We start from the raw sequence: 18,239 nt of genomic DNA on the forward strand, positions 1-18,239 counted from the left end.
GCAAGACCTTAGTGGACTGAGAAAGTGCTTTGGAGAATGGCAGTTTTGCTGTCCCTTTTATGCACTTAGAATCAAAGGACAAAATGAAAGGAAGGAACATGAAATCCATTGGTGGTAGATGAAGGAGACAGGAGATAGTAAAGTGGGGGGAACTCTCAAGGACTGAATAAAAAGCAAAATGGAGAGCACATACTTCTTTTACATTGGCGGACACAGGGTAGGTAATAATTCACATTTACAGCATATAGTGGTGTGCAGGGAAGATATCAATGAGGGATTTTGTGGTCTCCAGCTCTGGTGGCCTTCTGCACTGGTACCTGTGGTTGTGCCTTTGAGGATTCTACAAAAGAAAATTACTCTGACATTTCAAAGGCATGTTATCCTAGATGCATAAGAAAAATAGGAAAGGCTCACTTAGGGTAAAATTGACCTTTGCTAGGAAGGTAGAGGCCTGGAACACAACTATCTGCTGACCTGCCCAGTTAGGAATTTGTGATCGGACCATCTTGTGTGGTTCCTTTGGGTCGCTGTGAGGCCGGAGACAGCATAAGAGAAACTCTGAGACAGCACTGCTGTTACTGAGCAGCCTCTAGCATCCTGGTTGCCAGGCAACACCTTTTGCCACTTAGGTAGAATAAATAGTAAACCAAGGCAGAGAGGAGGAAGGAGACATGTTTCACACTCTAACTCAGTAGGCCTGACCTTGGTCTGATAATATTGCCAGGTGTTCCAACATCACAAGAAACACTATGTCAACAAGAAAGAAGGAAGTCCTTGAAATTCTATGTAGTGTTTCCACTATCTGGAAAAAGCAGCCTGGAAAGTGTGCTTTCATCCCAGGGCCTAGAATGCAGGAGAGGGTCCACAGTGCTGAAAGAAGCCCATAAAACAACTTTGGTCAATTGTCTATCTCTAGTCACTGTCTGTTTTACAAAGGAGTCCCTGATGGTTTCAGAAAGAGCCCATAAATAACTTTGGAAAGTGCCACAATTTTAATTAACTGCCTCCCGTCACATATTTGTTTTACAACAAGATGAACAAATGGAATCTGCAGCAAGATAAGGATTCATCAGGTTAACAGACCCCCACACACACCTAAGTCTGGGTAGTCATGTCTCCCCAGGAAAGCTGGCACCACATTTACCTCTTAATCAATACGTAACTTTTTTCCTCCTATCCCACCAACTATATAAGTCTTCAGAACAAAGGAGCTGGCTCTCTTTCAACGGCTCTGGGAACTCTTGGGGTTCTTGGCTCTCTGGCCACTGGGCCTCTGGCCACCCGGCCTCAGGCTGCCCTGAGGCTTGCCACCCTGGTCTTCAGCTGCTCTTACTTATGCTGCCCTGTTTTGCCCTGAAACTTTCTTTGTCTTTTGCCCTGGACTCTACCCAGTCCCGTTGTCTTCCATGGGAACGATCACTAATAAACTGATTACATGCTCATAGATTTGCTGATCTGTAATTTTTCACATGCCTCAGCAAGAAGAGCCAGGTCTCTCCTGTCAACAACTGAGCTCATCGTCAGTGCTGCCATGTAGGCCCCCTGAGTTTGTCAGGTTATTACATAGCCCTTTTTCGTTTACAGTACTTAAACAGAGCACCCTATGTATGGAAGAAAAAAATATTACAAAGAAAATTTTGTGCAAATAAGGATATTGGTGATACTGTGCAAAAAACTAAATCAAATTATAGTCCACACATTCTTCAAAAAAAATTTGGCTCAATTAAATGAAAAAACAAATAAGTTTAGAGATAGATGCAAACCAGGAGCTTTTGATTTTTGTCTCTGTTCTGTTAGCAGGTCCTCTGGTGCAGAACTGGGGGGCAATTACCGTATTTTTTGAAATATAAGATGCACTTCCCCTCCCCAATTTGAGAGAAATAATGACTGTTAATGCTGCTGTTGAGTTCTCTTTACATTTATATTGGTGAAATATTATGTTATTTATGTTATTAAATATTTTACCACATTTTTTGCTTCAAAAAAATTTTTCCTATTTTCCTCCTCTGAAACTTAGGTGTGTCTTTTAGTTCAAAAAATATGGTAGTACCTCACCAGGGAAGAAATTTTTAAGAACTTTCAATTAACTAAGCTATTCAACATGCAGAATAAAGTCTTGCACATTACTCTTGGAAGAAAAAAACTACATTGGCCATGCCCCTAAAACCCATTCAGTTAATAATTAACTATGGTTTGATGTCTTTGTTGGAGTCATAATGTAGACTAGTTGCCTGTCAACTCAGCCATCAAACTGAATTTTTTTTTTCAGAATGATCTTGAACTTAAAGGTAGAAAAGTAAGATTAAAATGATTTCACTGTGCTTTCAGATGAAATTATTCATTTCATCTGAACCTCATTCCTTTGTGTTATGTATATATATATATATATATATATATACATATAGATTTTTATTTCATTCCTCATTCCTTTATGTTATATATATATATATATATATATATATATATATATATGTGTGTGTGTGTGTGTGTGTGTGTGTGTGTGTATTATCTATTTCAACTTTCTATTGGGAAAATACAAATATCTTGAAACCGCATCACTTTTAAGAAAGACAACATAAAAATAAAAAAGTGGGGGTGATTTGTTAAAATTCTTCCTCTGTACTATTTGTTGTCTCTTATGTTTTTTTCATTTATTAAAAAAAATGCATTTTGCATTTCAACTACTAAATCCTTGAGGATTAAGATAGATTTAAATGAAAGAGGAGCTTATGTAAATACAACCACCCTTGAGTTGGAAATAGAACAATTTTCTTCTCTGCTCAGATACCAACATCCTGTTGAGAAGAAGATTCTCCAAAATGCTAAAGCAAGTGTTTAGAATAAAAACTCAGCCAGCATGGAGTAGAGAACTCGGAAGGTGGGGAGGATGCTTGATTTCCTGGGGACAAACTGCATCTTTGAATTTAATAGCTTAAAGAGAAGTACCATCAGCAACTTAGATAAAAATGGACTTTATTGTGTTCAACACATTCAGTACAGTCAAGTGTAATCACTAATTCATTATTAAGAATTTAATTGCCCAGGTGTCAGGCCTATTTTTTTCTTGTGAATTTGTTTACTGCAATTGTAAATGATAAGTGATTACCCTCTATCTTCGTCATTTAGTCTCATCACCAGGCATGCTGGAGCAATTTCTCTTTCAATACCCTTTGGCTCTAGTTGTCACAATCCTGCATAGGCACTACAGTCCTTTTTAAAACATGTTACTCTTGATAGAAAAGGGATAATCATTAGGTTTTAAATTGGCTGTAAATTGTATGTTGTGAGTAGGGTCTGTTTCAACACTGATCCATGTTGAGATGTAAAATTAAACATAATCACTATCAGGTATCCCAGGAGGATTTTCTTTATTCTCTGATCCTTTTCCATTTCTTGACTACCGCTCTCTTCCCCCAACCCATGTCAATCTGCTGACCATTTAAGGAACAAAAAAAAAAAAAAAAGAAAAGAAAAGAATGAAGCACAGAGAAGAGTTTTAAGCTGATGTCAGTATGCTTGGTCATGGATAGCTCAGATCATCCACATAAATTGCCCAAACAGCTTCTTTTAAAAGAAACTAACAGAAAGAATCTCAAGGCTTTAAACGTTCATCCTCCTTCACCTCCATTTATCCATATCCCTCCTACCATTCAAGACTTAGTTCAGTTGTCACTGTCTCTGTAAAGCTCCAATCTGAAGTGACTCTTCCTCCTCAAAACTTCCATAGATATTTTCAGTATAATTAACTCCTTTGGCAACTAATCATGTTGCCTTACAGTATTGCCTTCCTTTGAACCCTAGCTGCTATTATTGTTTAATTTTCCATGGATCTATGCCCTGCATCGCTTGATTTTAAGCACCCGAAGGGAGTATCTATATCTCATATTCTTTAAGGGCCTAGCACCGTGTTTTGTACTTAATGTACTTTCAGTAATTATTGTTGTCTTAAAAATAAGCACCATGCCACTGGTTCATATGAAAACTCCAGGAACTCGTTAAATAACACATTTGGTGAATATCTCAATAAAGAGATAATTTTCTTCCTTTGATCTTGATTATCCCATTTTGTTTTCTAGAACTTTTTAGTCTCAAATACTAAAATTTTTTCAAAGTTTCCCAAGAACAGGATTTCTAGCAGACAATTTTTAGTTCAAAACACAAAGCTCATAAATATGTTCTTAACTTTCCTTAAGATTGTCATTATAGAGTCATGGCAGTCATGGTATTTGACAATATAATCATGACAGTCAAGGAGCAGTTACTAAACATTTTCTTACATTCTAGTCAATGACCACATCAGACAGGCACAAAGAAACTTTTGCTGTACTTAAACAATACTGATTATCATAACTGTAATGTTTTATAGTATGAATGAAAAGGGGGTTATGTAATAAACTTGACAAATTCAGGGGGGTCACATGGCAGGCCTGACAAGCTCAGTGACCAAAGTAACAATGCAGGATGGTCTGATCACAAATTCCTAACTGGGCAAGGGAGTATCCTCAAAAGAAGTCACTCATACATGTTTGTGTCTTTTTACAATGCCAGATTTATTAGAGGAGACCTCCCCAATAAACCAATAGATTCACATGCAGGTTACACATAGAGAGAAGGAGTTTACATGATATAAGCAAGCCAAGCAAGTGTCTAGCACAAAGTCCTAATCACTGGTAGTGTCTGTAGGTGGAGAGGTGGGCATTGGTCTTTCACCAGGTGGCTACAGTGGCAGCGTGTGTCTGGTGGAGTGGAAGTCCAGCAGGGCTCCAAGCATAACTCATGATACCGCCAGGCTTGAGGTTGGGTGGTCAGAGCTCTGAGTTCTTACAGACCACCAAAGGTGGGAGTCCTACTTATATCAGTGTCCAGAGGGATTCCTTATCCAAGTTTCCAGACTTGTGGTTTGGGGCATTCTGGGGCTTTCTTGAGAGCATTCCCATTATTCCCATTATACCTCAGCCTTGACACAGCACTTCACATAACTGTCATGGTTGACAATAATGCCATAATGGATTGCCAAAGGTATCCAGAAATTCCACTCTGCTCTTGTTCTATACAGCAAGCCATAGGTAGTCACATCCCAGGCCTCTAAGTTCCTTAGCAAAGGTCAGTTTTTACTTTAGGTGAGCCCTTTCCATTGTTCTTATGCATCTAGAATAATATACATACCCTTGACATCTCAGAATAATTTTCTTTTCTAGACCCCTTGAAGGCACAATCACAGACACCAAAGCACAAGACCAGCAGAGCTCAGTTCTTTGAAAAGATAAACAAGATTGACTAACATCTAATCAGACTCATTGAGAGAAATATATATATATATATATATATATATATATATATATATAGAGAGAGAGAGAGAGAGAGAGAGAGAGAGAAGGAAAACCCAAATAAATCAAATTGGAAATAAAAGAGAAATAACAACTGACACAGGGTTGCAAAAAGAAATTACAAATGACTATATGCCAACAAATTGGGCAACCTGGATGAAACAGATAAGTACCTAGAAACATACAATCTTCCAAAAGAAGAATCAGAAAAAATCAGAAAACCTAAATAGACCAATTTGAATTAATGAAATTGAAGCAGTAATCAAAAATTTCCTACAAACAAAAGTCACAGACTAGATGGCTTCACTGGTGAATTTTATCACACATCCAAAGAAGAACTAACACCTATCCTTCTCAAACTATTCCAAAAAGTTCAAGAGGAGGTAAGCCTCCCATGGTCATTTTATGAAGTCAGCATTAGCCCAATTCCAAAACCAGATGAAGACATTACAAAAAAGAAAATTATAGGCCAATATCCCTTATGAACATAGATACTAAAATCCTCAACAAACTGTTAGCAAACCACATCTAGCAATACATGAAAAAGATATACCATGATGAAAGAAATTTATTCCCAAAATGCAAGTTGACACAATATCCACAAATCAATAAATGTGATACACTACACAAATGAAATGAAGGAGAAACTACATAATCATATCAAAAGATGCAAAAAAGGCATTTGCTAAAATCCAGCATCCATTTATAATAAAAACTCTCAGCAAAGTGGGAAAAGAGGAAACACACTTCAACATAATAAAGGCCATATATGACAAACCTATCGCCAACATCACATTCAATGGCAAAAACTAGAAGCATTTCCTTTAAGAATGGAAACAACATAGGGAAGTCTGCTTTTACCACTCTTTTTTTAAAATATATTTTATTGATTATACCATTACAGTTGTTCTATTCTCTCCTTCATTCCCCTCCCCCCGCACACTCCCTCCCCCACCATTCTCCCCCCCTTAGTTTATAACCACGTGTCTCAAGTTCTTTGGATTCTATATTTCCCCCACTATTCTCGCCCTCCCCCCTATCTATTTTCTACCTACCATCTATGCTATTTTCTGTTCCTTCTCCCCTCTTCTCCTCCTCCCACTCCCCTGTTGCTAACCCTCCATGCGTTCTTCATTTCTATGGTTTCACTCCTGATCTAGCTGTCCTCTTGGTTTGCTTTTGTTTTAGGTGTGGTTGTTTATAACCGTGAGTTTGCTGTCCTTTCACTGTTAATATTTTTCATCTTCTTTTTCTTATATAAGTCCCTTTAGCATTTCATATAACAAGGGCTTGGTGATGATGAACTCCTTGAACTTGACCTTATCTGAGAAGCACTTTATCTGTCCTTCCATTCTAAATGAAAGTTTTGCTGGATAAAGCAATCTTGGCTGTAGGTCTTTGGATTTCATGACATGGAATACTTCTTTCCAGCCCCTTCTTGCCTGTAAGGTCTCTTTTGAGAAATCTGCTGACAGTCTGATGGGAACTCCTTTGTAGGTGACTGTCCCCTTATCTCTTGCTGCTTCTAGGATTCTCTACTTCATTTTAATCTTGGCTAATGTAATGATGATGTGCCTTGGTGTGTTCCTTCTTGGGCCCAACTTCTTTGCGACTCTCTGAGCTTCCTGGGTTTCCTGGAAGTCTATTTCCTTTGCCAGACTGGGGAAGTTCTCCTTTATTATTTGTTCAAATAAGTTTTCCACTTGTGGCTGTTTCTTTCCCCCTTCTGGTACCCCTATAATTTGGATGTTGGAACGTTTAAAGATGTCCTGGAGGTTCCTAAGCCTCTCCTCATTTTTTTGAATTCTCATTTCTTCCTTCCTTTCTGGTGGGATGTTTTGTTCTTCCTTCTGGTCCATTCCATTGATTTGAGTCCCAGTTTCCTTTCCATCACTATTGGTTTCCTGGACATCTCCCTTCATTTCAATTAGTTTAGCTTTCATATGTTCCTCTAATTTGTGACTATAATCAACCAGTCTGTTAGCATCCTGATAAACAGTGTCTTGAATTGTGCTTCTGAGAGGCTGGCAATTTCTCTGTTGCTGAGAGTTATTGGCTCTGGGACTTTGAGTTCTTCTTGCGCCATCTTTTGGGCTGTTTGTGCCTGTTCCGTAGCAGGATCGGAGCCTTAAGGTGTTCACTAGCGCAGGGCAACTCAGTGACTGGGTTGTGACGTTGTATGTGGGGGTGGGGTCAAAGAGGGACTATGGAGTCCAGTCTGCTGCCTGCCACCGCGGCCCTCACCAGTGCCACAGCTGCTGCTTTCACAGGGCCCACTGCACGCGAGTGTGCCACCGCCGTCAGCCCTCGCCCCCTGGGGCCTGCATGGTCCGTCTCACTGTGCGCGAATGTACGACCATGGTCAGTCTGTCCCGCACCCCAACTGGTTCCGGGCTGCCTGTGCGCCTGGGTCAGGGGACCTGTCCTGCCCGACCCTGCTCCGCTGCTGGCTCCGCCCCTCCTACCTACCGTCCCCGTTGAACGGTTAGATGTAGTCGGACTTCCATATAATTCAATTTTCTGTCCTTTGGCTGTGTCTTTGTTTCTCCAAACCTTTGTTGTATTCAAACTTGGTTGTGGAGAAGGCACAGTGTTTCCACCTATGCCTCCATCTTGGCAGAAGTCTGCTTTTACCACTTTTAATCAACATAGTATTGGAATTTCTAGCCACTTGAAGAAATAAAAGGTGAAGATGAAGAAATAAAAGGCTTCCAAATTGGAAAGGAAGAATAAAAATGTCATTATTTGCAGGTGACATGATACTCTATTTAGAGAACCCTACAGATTCCACCAAAAAAACTACTAGACTGATGAATGAATTCACTAAAGAAGCAGAATACAAAATTAATATCCTGCATTTTTAATATACATCCTGCATATACTAATAATGAACTAACAGTAAGGGAAACTAAGAAAACAGTTCCAATCACAACTGCTTCAAAAAGAATACAATACCTAGGAATAAATGTAACCAAGGATGTAAAAGACCTGTAGTCAGAAAATTACAAGACACTAAAGAAAGAACTGAGGAAGGTACAAACAAGTAAACATATATACCATGTTTACAGATAGGGAGAATTAACATTAAAATGTTCATACTACCCAAAGCAATCTATGGGCTCAATGCAATTCCTGTCAATATACCAATGGTGTGTTTCACAGAACTGGAACAAATATTCCAAAAATTTATATGAAACTATAAAAGACCCCAGATAGCCAGAGCAATCTTGATCATGTTACCTAATATCAAATTACTCTACAAGGCAATAATAATTAAAACACTATGGTACTGGAATAAAAAACAGACATCTAAATCAATGAAACAGAATAAAGAACCCCAAAATAAACCCACAACTTTATAGTCAATTAATATTTGACAAAGGAGGCAAGAACACACAATGGGGTAAAGATAGTCTATTCCATAAACAGTGTTGGAAAAACTGGACAGACATGCAAAATAAAATGAAACTAGATCACCTTCTTAACACCATACACAAGGACAAACTCAAAATGGATTAAAGATTTAAACATTAAACTTGAAACCACAAAAATTATACAAGAAAATTTAGGCAGTAAAATGTGGGACATTTCTCATAGCAATATTTTTTCTGATATATCTCCTCAGGCAAGGAAAACACAAGAAAAAGATGTATTATAGAATTGTACATTTGAAACCTACATAATTTTATTAACCAATGTCACCTGAATAAATTCAATTTAAAAAAAGGAAAAAATGGTTTATACAGGGTGGGGGAAAAGTAGGTTTACAGTTGTGTGTATGGAAGATAATACAATAATTAATTTTCAAAAAAGGAAAAAAGAAAGACCACCAGAGTTGGAGAACAAAGAACCCCTCGTTATTATCTTCCTCACTGCATACCATCTTTGTGCTGTGTGAATTATTACCTGTCCTGTACCCACCAATGTTGCTCTCTATTTTGCTTTTTATGAAATATGAAAGAGCCTGCTTTGCTTTCTCCTGCATTCTTAATCTACTACCAATAGATTTCATGTACCTTCCTTACATTGTTCTCCTTTAATTCAAAGTACATAAAAAAGACTGGAACTGCCATTCTCCAGAGAATTTTCTCAATCTATCGAGATCTTGATTCTGGGCATGCCCTCAAAAATTTGGTTCAAATTCTTATAAAATTTTACCATAGATTTTGACAGTCTTTTGTTCACAATAGTCTATATAACATTAGCTTCTTCCTCTATAAAATATGATTACAGTACCTTTTTAAATTTTTTATACCAATAAAAATTGCTGTTTTTTCTCTCAGTGGAGAAAAAAATTGCTATTACAATTAGCCCTGAACAATGCATGAGTTTGAACCACACAGGTCCACTACATACAGATTTTTTTCAATACCTTAAATGTATTTGCTTTCATATGGTTTTCTTAGTAACATTTTCTGTTCTCTAGCTTACTTTCTGTAACAATAGTGTATATAACACATATAACATACAAAATATGTGTTAATCAACTGCTTATGTTATTGGTAAAGCTTCCAGTTACAGTAGGCTATTAGTAGTTAAGTTCTGGGGGAGTGAAAAGTTACACGTAGATTTTTCACTGTGCAGGGGCCCAGTGCCCCCAACTCTCTCATTGTTCAAGGGTCAACTCTATTTCCACTCTTCTAATTCTCAAAAGAACATTATTATCATACAGATCATTATATTTGAGGGTATGAATATGGGTAGTAATAATGAATACAGGTAGTAATAATATGAAGGTAATAATAAATGTCAGGAAACAGATCATGCCACCCAAAAACATACCTCTCTGGCCTAAGGATTATTTTGAGCTGAAGGCAACTGAAAAAGAACAGACAGGATGAGCTTTCTGCTGTCCCCTCGTCTACCTGGAAACAGATCACAAATTCCCCTTGCAAAGGTATCCCTTCCACTCTATTTCCTGTACCTTATAACCAAAGATGAGATGGAACCAAGTAAGAGTCTACACAAACAAACCTTAATAGTTTCCCTTTGCTCATCATTAGTTTCCTCTCATGTATTTGTCTTCCTACAATTTGCCACCCCTACAAGCTCAAAAATCTTTTCCTTTGTCTCATTCCTCCTATTTAAATTTATCCTCCTTTGCCTAAATGACATAAAATCCTCCAAGCCTAGCTGTTTCTTTGTGGACTTTCTCTTCTCTCTATGAAACCCCCAGAGTCACAGAAAACTGGTAACATCATATAAATTTATGTGCCTGTTCTCCTGTTAATCTGTCTTTCCTCAGTTTATTTCACAGATTCAGCCAGAGTACCTAACAGGATAGAGGAGAATTAGCCATCCCTATACATATTTATAGATACTAAATCCAAAATTTTGATAGTGAACATTGGTTTTAACAGATCTATTTCTGACTTCTAAACAGAAACAATGGCAAGGCTCATCTTTAATCATCTATCTAAAAGGCAAAAAATGTCAACTGAGGAAAATCTAAGATGTGGAGATGTTAACAATAGGGAGAGAGATTCCAGTCTAAGATTCAAAATAATTTTGCTGAACTGCTGTTAGGAAATTCAGTGCTGTAAGTTTAGGTTTCTTCTGATTTACAGGAACTCAGTTTTTCCAAACAGAGGACCAACTCCCAATTGAACACCTTGGTATGTGGCTTAAAGAGGTTGGTAATAATGCCATTTGCAATAGCTGCCCACATTTCTAACAGAAAACCACAGGACTCTGGGAGGAGGGAGCATTGTATGTGGGAAGTGGTTCAGCAATCAACTGGGTAAATTGGAGAACACCTAATGGCCTGAAAGGTCTCACCTAAAAACCCCTGATCCAGGACCAGAATATGCATCGCAGAGCTGAAACCAGCTTCACCATTACCTCGTTTAGTGGTCCTACCCTGAACTCAACTATGAGCTTCAAACCCCTCCCCCCTAAGATTTGACATTATATGAAAAATAAGCATAAGAAGGCTCTGAGAAGTTGAGAAAAGAAGGCAGTCTGGCTAGGGACTTAGAACCTCAAAAAACCAACATGGGGTAAGTATATATATGCATGCCTATATATCCCAGAAGCCAACAACCTGGAAATGTCAATAGCTATAAATAAAAAGCTCCTATACAGGCTACTCTCCTTAGCTAAAGGAGCAGGAAAAGTGAGTCCTAGCAAAAGAAAAACCTTCCAGGCACTAACTACCCTATCATCCAACATGACACAAAAGAACGTGTCCCCACCATGACTCGCACCAGCAAATGCCTAGTGGGGAGCCTAGAATTCCACTCAGGCAATGCTGTAAAGTGACATCCTAACCCCACCACTGGGATGGTGTCAGAAAAACTGAGCAGAATTCCAGGACTTTCATCCCTACAGGGATAAGCAGTTTGAAGACATCTCCATGGTATTAGTAGAACTCCATGTGGAGTCTGACTGCCAGGCCACCCAAGCAGTAATGAGGCACCCCCTTCTGCACCCCTATATTATGGTGGTGTTAGAGTACGGCTAGAGGAGGGTCAGGACTTACATTAGCAATAAGAAGACTAGTTCCTTCTTGGTGCCAATGAGAGCCATGTGGAAAGCAGTAATGAGACACTACTGTGCCTCTTAGCCAGGGAAAGCTTAGTGGGGAGCTGGAACTCTCATCTTCAACCAGCAGTATTGAGGATTCTCCCCTGCCGTGGTCCAGCTGCAGCAGGGCCCAGGGGTTCCTGAAAGGTGGGTAAGGCGTCGGCAGTGGGTAACAGACGACAACATGCCTCAAAGGACAGTGAAGCTCTGTTCTGTTTATTCCAAGTACAAGCAGTTTTTTATATTTTCATTTTTGGTAGTGATTAACATTTGCAGGTGCATAGCATGATCAGTTAAGCAGAAAAAATCAATACAAAGGTAACCAGGAAAAGTACGAAAGTTCCCATAGATTCAGTTATATTAAACAAAGATTGTTTTGACCAGGAGAGCCATTAATCAGACAATTAGAAGTAGCTGTATGTACAGAGTTCAAATGTCTTATTGTTTATTAAAGTTCTCAGAGTTTGTCATGGGGCAAAATGTACGCTAGACTGAGCAGAGGTTAGGAAATTCATTATAAGCCTTTGTGATGTCTAACTTAGCTATCTATCTTTTTGTCTAAAATGTTTCTTTATGTACTATGGACTCTAACTCCTTGGTAATTGTTTCTACGTGCTTAATAGCTAACCAGCTTATCTTATTTCTTAGCCTGTCTAATTCTAATTGATATATATTCCTATTCAAGGTAAAGGAGGGGCTATTACTCTAACAACTTTGAGACAATCAGAGGCTATTTCATTAGAGGGGATTTTTCCATCCTTCAGGCAGTTCTGTGGGGAATACTAATGTTTCCCCCTGAACTGTCCCTTCCTCTTGGGTGATTTTCACAGGAATAAGTAAGTACAGTACAATGCCTATATTCAGTAGCAAGAGTAAAATAATTAAAATAAAACAGTCCATTGTTAACCCAATTTGGATGCCACATTCTCTTCCATGGAGACGAATTCCTTGAACTTGAGTCCTCCATGCCCGGACCTTGTCAGACAACATGGTTAGAAGAGGATGTGGCACTCCCCAACACCCCATTTGGGTGTCAACATAGGCTGAGGGAGATACCTAGAGGTCTATCTCCAGCCAGCAATATGAGGTACCCTCTTTTCCTCTGCCAGACTGGCATCAGAGAAAGCCAGATAAAACAAAAGATTTAAGTAAGATCCAGAGTAAAATTTAAGATCTCCTAACATAGTACTCAAAATGTCCAGGTTTCTATTTAAAATCACTTATCATACCATGAACCAGAAAGATCTCAAATTAAATGGAAAAGGACAATCTATAGATGCCAACACCCAGATGACAGAAATGTTAGGATTATCTGACAAGTATTTTTAAGCCATTATAAAAATTCAAGCAGTTTATGAATATATTCGAAACAAGTAAAAATAGAAAGTCTCAACATAAGATTACATATATAATGTAATACTTAGAGCAACCACTAAAAAAACTGTAACAAGAATACAATAGGAGGAACCATTTCACTTGGTTTCAAGACTTATGATACAGTTACAGTAATCAAGACTAAGTAGTATTGGTGAGTGGGAAACATACATAAATAGAACAGAACAGGAAATCCAGAATCAAATCAACCCAAGTATGCCCAACTAATTTTTGACAAAGTTTCAAAAGCAATTCAATGGAGGAAAGATAGTCTTTTCAACAAAAGGTGCTGAAGCAATTAGATATCCAGAGGCAATAAAATGAACCTAAACCTAAACCTCATACTTTATATAAAAATTAACTCATAAAGAATCACAGCTTTCCTGGCTGGTGTAGCTCAGTGGATTGAGTGAGGGCCTGTGAACCAAAAGATCGCGGTTCAATTCCCAGGCAGGGCACATGCCTGGGTTGCAGGCCAGTTCCCAGTGCGGGACGCATGAGAGGCAACCATACATTGATATTTCTCTCCCTCTCCTTCCCTTCCCCTCCCATCTAAAGATAAATAAATAAAATCTAAAAAGAAAAAAAATAATCACAGCCTTAAATGTACAATGTAAAACTACAAAACTTTTAGGACAAAAAAGTAGGAGGCAATCTTCAGGATCTACAGCTAAGCAAAGCATTCTTAGACACAACATCAACAATATGATTCATAAAAGTAAAACTAATATATGAAACTTTTATCAAAATGGAAAAATTTTGCTCTATGCTTTAAAGACCTTGTTTAAAAAAAATGGAAAGACAAGCTGCAGACTAGGAGAAAATATTTGCAAACCACATTTCCAACAAAGGACTAGTAGCTAGAATATAGAGCGCAAATAATAGCTCACTTTTATTACAAAATCACAAGCATGTAATCCTGTAACATAATGTCACAGTCAAGCACAGCATACTTATGTAATTGAACATTTCATCTAAAATGTTCAAATTAAAACTATAAATCATTATACCCTAATATTACCCTACCAACCACACTCAGGCAGGCTTTACTTCTGCCAAACCCTATATTTTAAAAACTCAATGGCAAAATAACCAAGAAACTAATTAGTAAATGAACAAAAAACATGAACAGATATTTAACTAAAGAAAGTATACAGATGTCAAGTAGGCACATAAAACATGTTCAACATTATTAACCTTTGGGGATGTGTAAATTAAAACCATGATGAGTTATTACTGCACATCTATCAAAATGGCTTAAATTAAAATAGTGACAATGCCAAATTCTGGCAAGAATGCAGAAAAACTAGACCACTTATACATTGCTGGTGGGACTGTAAAACAGTACGGTAGTTTCTTGGAAAACTAAACATGCAATTACCATATGACCCAGCAATTACACTTCTGGGCACCTATCCCAAATCAAGTGAACGTGCAAGGCTTAATATGCACGTAGAAACCTGAATGTTTACAGCTGCTTTATCAAGAATAGCCCCAAAGTAGAAAAATGTCCTTCACCAGGTAAGTAGTTAAATATACTGTGGCAAACTATGCCATAGAATATGACTCAGCAAAATCTAAAAAGAAAGAAACTGTTGATACATACAACAAACAACCTGTATGAATTTACAGAGCTTTGTGTTGAGTAAAAAAAAATCCAAGAAGGTTACATATTGTATGATTCAACTTATATAATATTCTTGAAATGATAAAATTATAGATATGGAAAACAGAAGCAGTTTCTAGCAGTTAAGGAGTGGGTGACAGTGGTCAAAAAAGGGCACTATGAGGGGTCCTTATATCGATGAAAAAGTTCTGTATCAATGTCCACAGCCTGGCTGAAATCCTTTTTGCAAGACATTACAATTGGGAGAAACTGGGTAAAGAGTACAAGGCTCTCTGTTCCTTTTATAACTGTACGTGAATCTATAATTATCTAAAAATTAGAAGTTTAATTAAAAAAGAAAAGAGCCCTGGCTAGTGTGGTTCAGTTGGTTAGAGAATTGTCTCATAAACCAAAAAGGTCACAGGTTTGATTGCTAATCAGGGCACTTACCTAGGTTGCAGGTTTGGTCCCTGGCCTGGGTGCATCCCAGGAGGCAACCAATCAATGTTTCTCTCCCACACTGATGTTTCTCTCTCTTTCCCTCCCCGCCCCACTTCCCTTTTTTCTAAAAGTAATGAAAAGAAACATGTCCTCAGATGAGAGTTATGAAAAAAGAAAAGACATTTTGGTTCTTGGGCCCCATCTATAACCTGGCTGATCAGGATTTCAAGAAGACAACCCAAGAATCTGAATTCTTGATAACTTCCTTGACTACGCTGGAGACACTGTCCTGACATTGGTGTGCAGACTACCATTTGAGAACAACTGATGTAACCCAGATTTTTGTTGATGCATGGATTTCTTATAAAACTTCTCCTCTAGGTGCCCCCTCAGCAGCTGCTTAAATATTTCTGGGAAAGTGAACCCCCTGCTGGTCAAGGCAGCCCATCATACCATAGGAGAATGTCATGCTACGAATGTTCAGTTTTGAGCCAAAATCTGCCTCTCTGTAAATTTTAGCCATTAGATCTAGGGCTTTCCTGTTGGCCAACTCTTCGTGCATATGATAGTCCATGAGACTTTCCTCCCTTGTGTTTCTCATTAGATATGGTTTCATGCCCTCACTATCCTAACCACACTAATGCCAATATATGTGGTGCTGAGGGGTTATCCAGGATGTGGAACTTTCAGTGCCAAAACTGGGAAAGTACTAGTCAAACTCAGACACATTGGTCACCATAAAATTCAATTTGTCATTGTTCTTTTCTTACTTTTTAAAAATACTTTATTGATTGTGCTGCTATAGTTGTCCTATTTCCCCCCTTCACCTCTCCCACTCCCCATCCCCCTCAGGCAATCCCCACACCTTTGTTCATGCCCATGGGTCTTGTGTATAGGTTCTTTGGCTGCTCCATTTCCTATACTGTACTTTATTTACATGGCTATTCTGTGACTACCAATTTATACTTCTTAATCCCCTCACCTCTCCACCCATTCCCCCACATCCCCTTCCATCTGGTAACCATCAAAACACTCTCTGTATCCATGATTGTCTCTGTTCTTCTTGCTTGCTTAATTCATTTTTAGATTCCATTATTGATAGGTATGTGCTTATTGCCATTTCATTATTCATAGTTTTGACATTCTTTTTTTAAAATAAGTTTCTTTAATATTCCATATAAGAATGGTTTAGTGATGACGAATTCCTTTATTTTTTTCTTGTCTGGGAAGCTCTTTATCTGCCCTCTGATTCTAAATGATATCTTCACTGGGTAGAGCAATCTTGGCTGTAGGTACCTGCTTTTCATGACTTTAAATATTTCTTACCAATCCCTTCTAGCCTGAAAAGTTTCTTTCGAGAAATCAGCTGACAGCCTTATGGGAACTCCCCTGTAGGTAACTAACTTCTTTTCTCTTGCTGGTTTTAGATTATCTCATTATCTTTAACCTTTAGCATTTTACTTAATGAAGTATCTTGGTGTGGACCTGTTTATATCCCTCTTGTTTGGAACTCTGTGCTTCCTGGACTCACATGTCTATTTCCTTCACCATATTAGGGAAATTTTTATTTTTTAAAAAGATTCTATTAGAGAGATGAGAAGAAATGATAGATGAGAGAGAGAAAGAGAGGGAGAGAAACATCAATGTGTGGTTGCCTCTCACATGCCCTCAGTCTGAAACCCAGGCATGTGCCCTAGACTGGGAATCAAATTGGTGACCCTTTGGTTCACAGGCCAGCACTAAATCCACTGAGCCACACCAGCCAGGGCAGGAATTTTTCTTTCATTATTTTTTAAAATGGATTCCCAATTTCTTGCTTTCGCTTCTCTTTCTGGAAGCCCTACAATGGGAATGTTGGTTTACTTGATGTTGACCCAAAGGATTCTTATACTATCCTCATTTTTTAAATTTCTTTTTTCTTGTTGTTTTTGTTTTTGTTTCCTTATGTTTCATATCATTGATTTGATTCTTGGCTTCATCCACTCTGTTGATTCCTTGTAAATTGTTCATTTTCATTGGTATATTTCATTTCTGCCTGCCTCTTTTTTAATGCTGTTGAAGTACTCACTGAGTTCCTGGAGCATCCTTATAATGTTTTGAATTCTGCATCTGCTAGATTCCTCATCTCCACTTTGTTTAGTTCTTTTTCTGGAGTATTGATTTGTTCTTCCAGTTGGGCCATGTTTCTTTGTCTCTTCATTTTGGCAGCCTCCCAGTGTTTGTTTCTGTATACTAGTAGAGCCACTATGACTCCCTGTCTTTTTTTTTTAATATTTTACTTATTTATCTTTAGAGGGGAAGGGAAGGAGAGAGAAAGGAAAACATCAATGTATGGTTGCTTCTGGTGCATCCCCTGCAGGGAACTGGCCCCTGCCGGAAACTGGCCTGCAACCCAAGCATGTGCCCTGACTGGGAATCGAACCGCGATCGTCTGGTTCGCAGGTCCACACTCAATCCACTGAGCTACACCAGCCAGGACTGACTCCCTGTCTTAACAGTGTGGCTTGTAGGGTCCAGTGGCACAGACTTCCCTATCACCCAAACTGGGTACTCGGGTTGTGCCCTTCATTTGGGCTGGGTACACCCTCCTCTTGTAGTTTAGCCTTTTTTGCTATTAGCAGGTTTATGGGTGGAATATATATAGTCCTGTCAGCTACAAGGACTGGCTATGACTACTGACCACCAGCACCTGCCCTCCATGGAGGATCAGCTGTGCCAGGGCAGGGTGGTGGTGCTCTGATGTGTTCTGTAGCTGTCCACTGGGTGTGCAGGCTCTGGTGTTTCCTGAGTGGTGTACTTCAGGGTCAGTCACCACCTGTGTTCTGCCCTGGGACTACCCAGTGTGAGCTACAAAGCAATCTACAGATGGCTTCTACTTGTGCTGAGCTTGAAGGTTCCCAGACAGAGTGAAAGTGTGATCCAAAACTGACTGCTGCTAGTACCAGGCCTGGGGCTGCTCAGCCAGA

General features: G+C 38.7%; 1 long non-coding RNA gene across 1 annotated transcript; it reads right to left on the reverse strand.

Moving 5' to 3' along the window:
* Positions 1-1,075: 1,075 nt before the first annotated feature.
* LOC118988903 (uncharacterized) lies at positions 1,076-17,829 on the reverse strand. The gene is made up of 3 exons (XR_005066867.1): positions 17,818-17,829; positions 10,110-10,113; positions 1,076-1,219 (listed from the first exon to the last, which is right to left on the reverse strand). It is a non-coding gene; the product is annotated as an uncharacterized LOC118988903 (long non-coding RNA).
* Positions 17,830-18,239: the final 410 nt, after the last annotated feature.

This window comes from Sturnira hondurensis, unplaced genomic scaffold, assembly GCF_014824575.4.
Source record: "Sturnira hondurensis isolate 20B ecotype Veracruz unplaced genomic scaffold, ASM1482457v3 Scaffold0006413, whole genome shotgun sequence".
Taxonomy (NCBI): Eukaryota; Metazoa; Chordata; class Mammalia; order Chiroptera; family Phyllostomidae; genus Sturnira; species Sturnira hondurensis.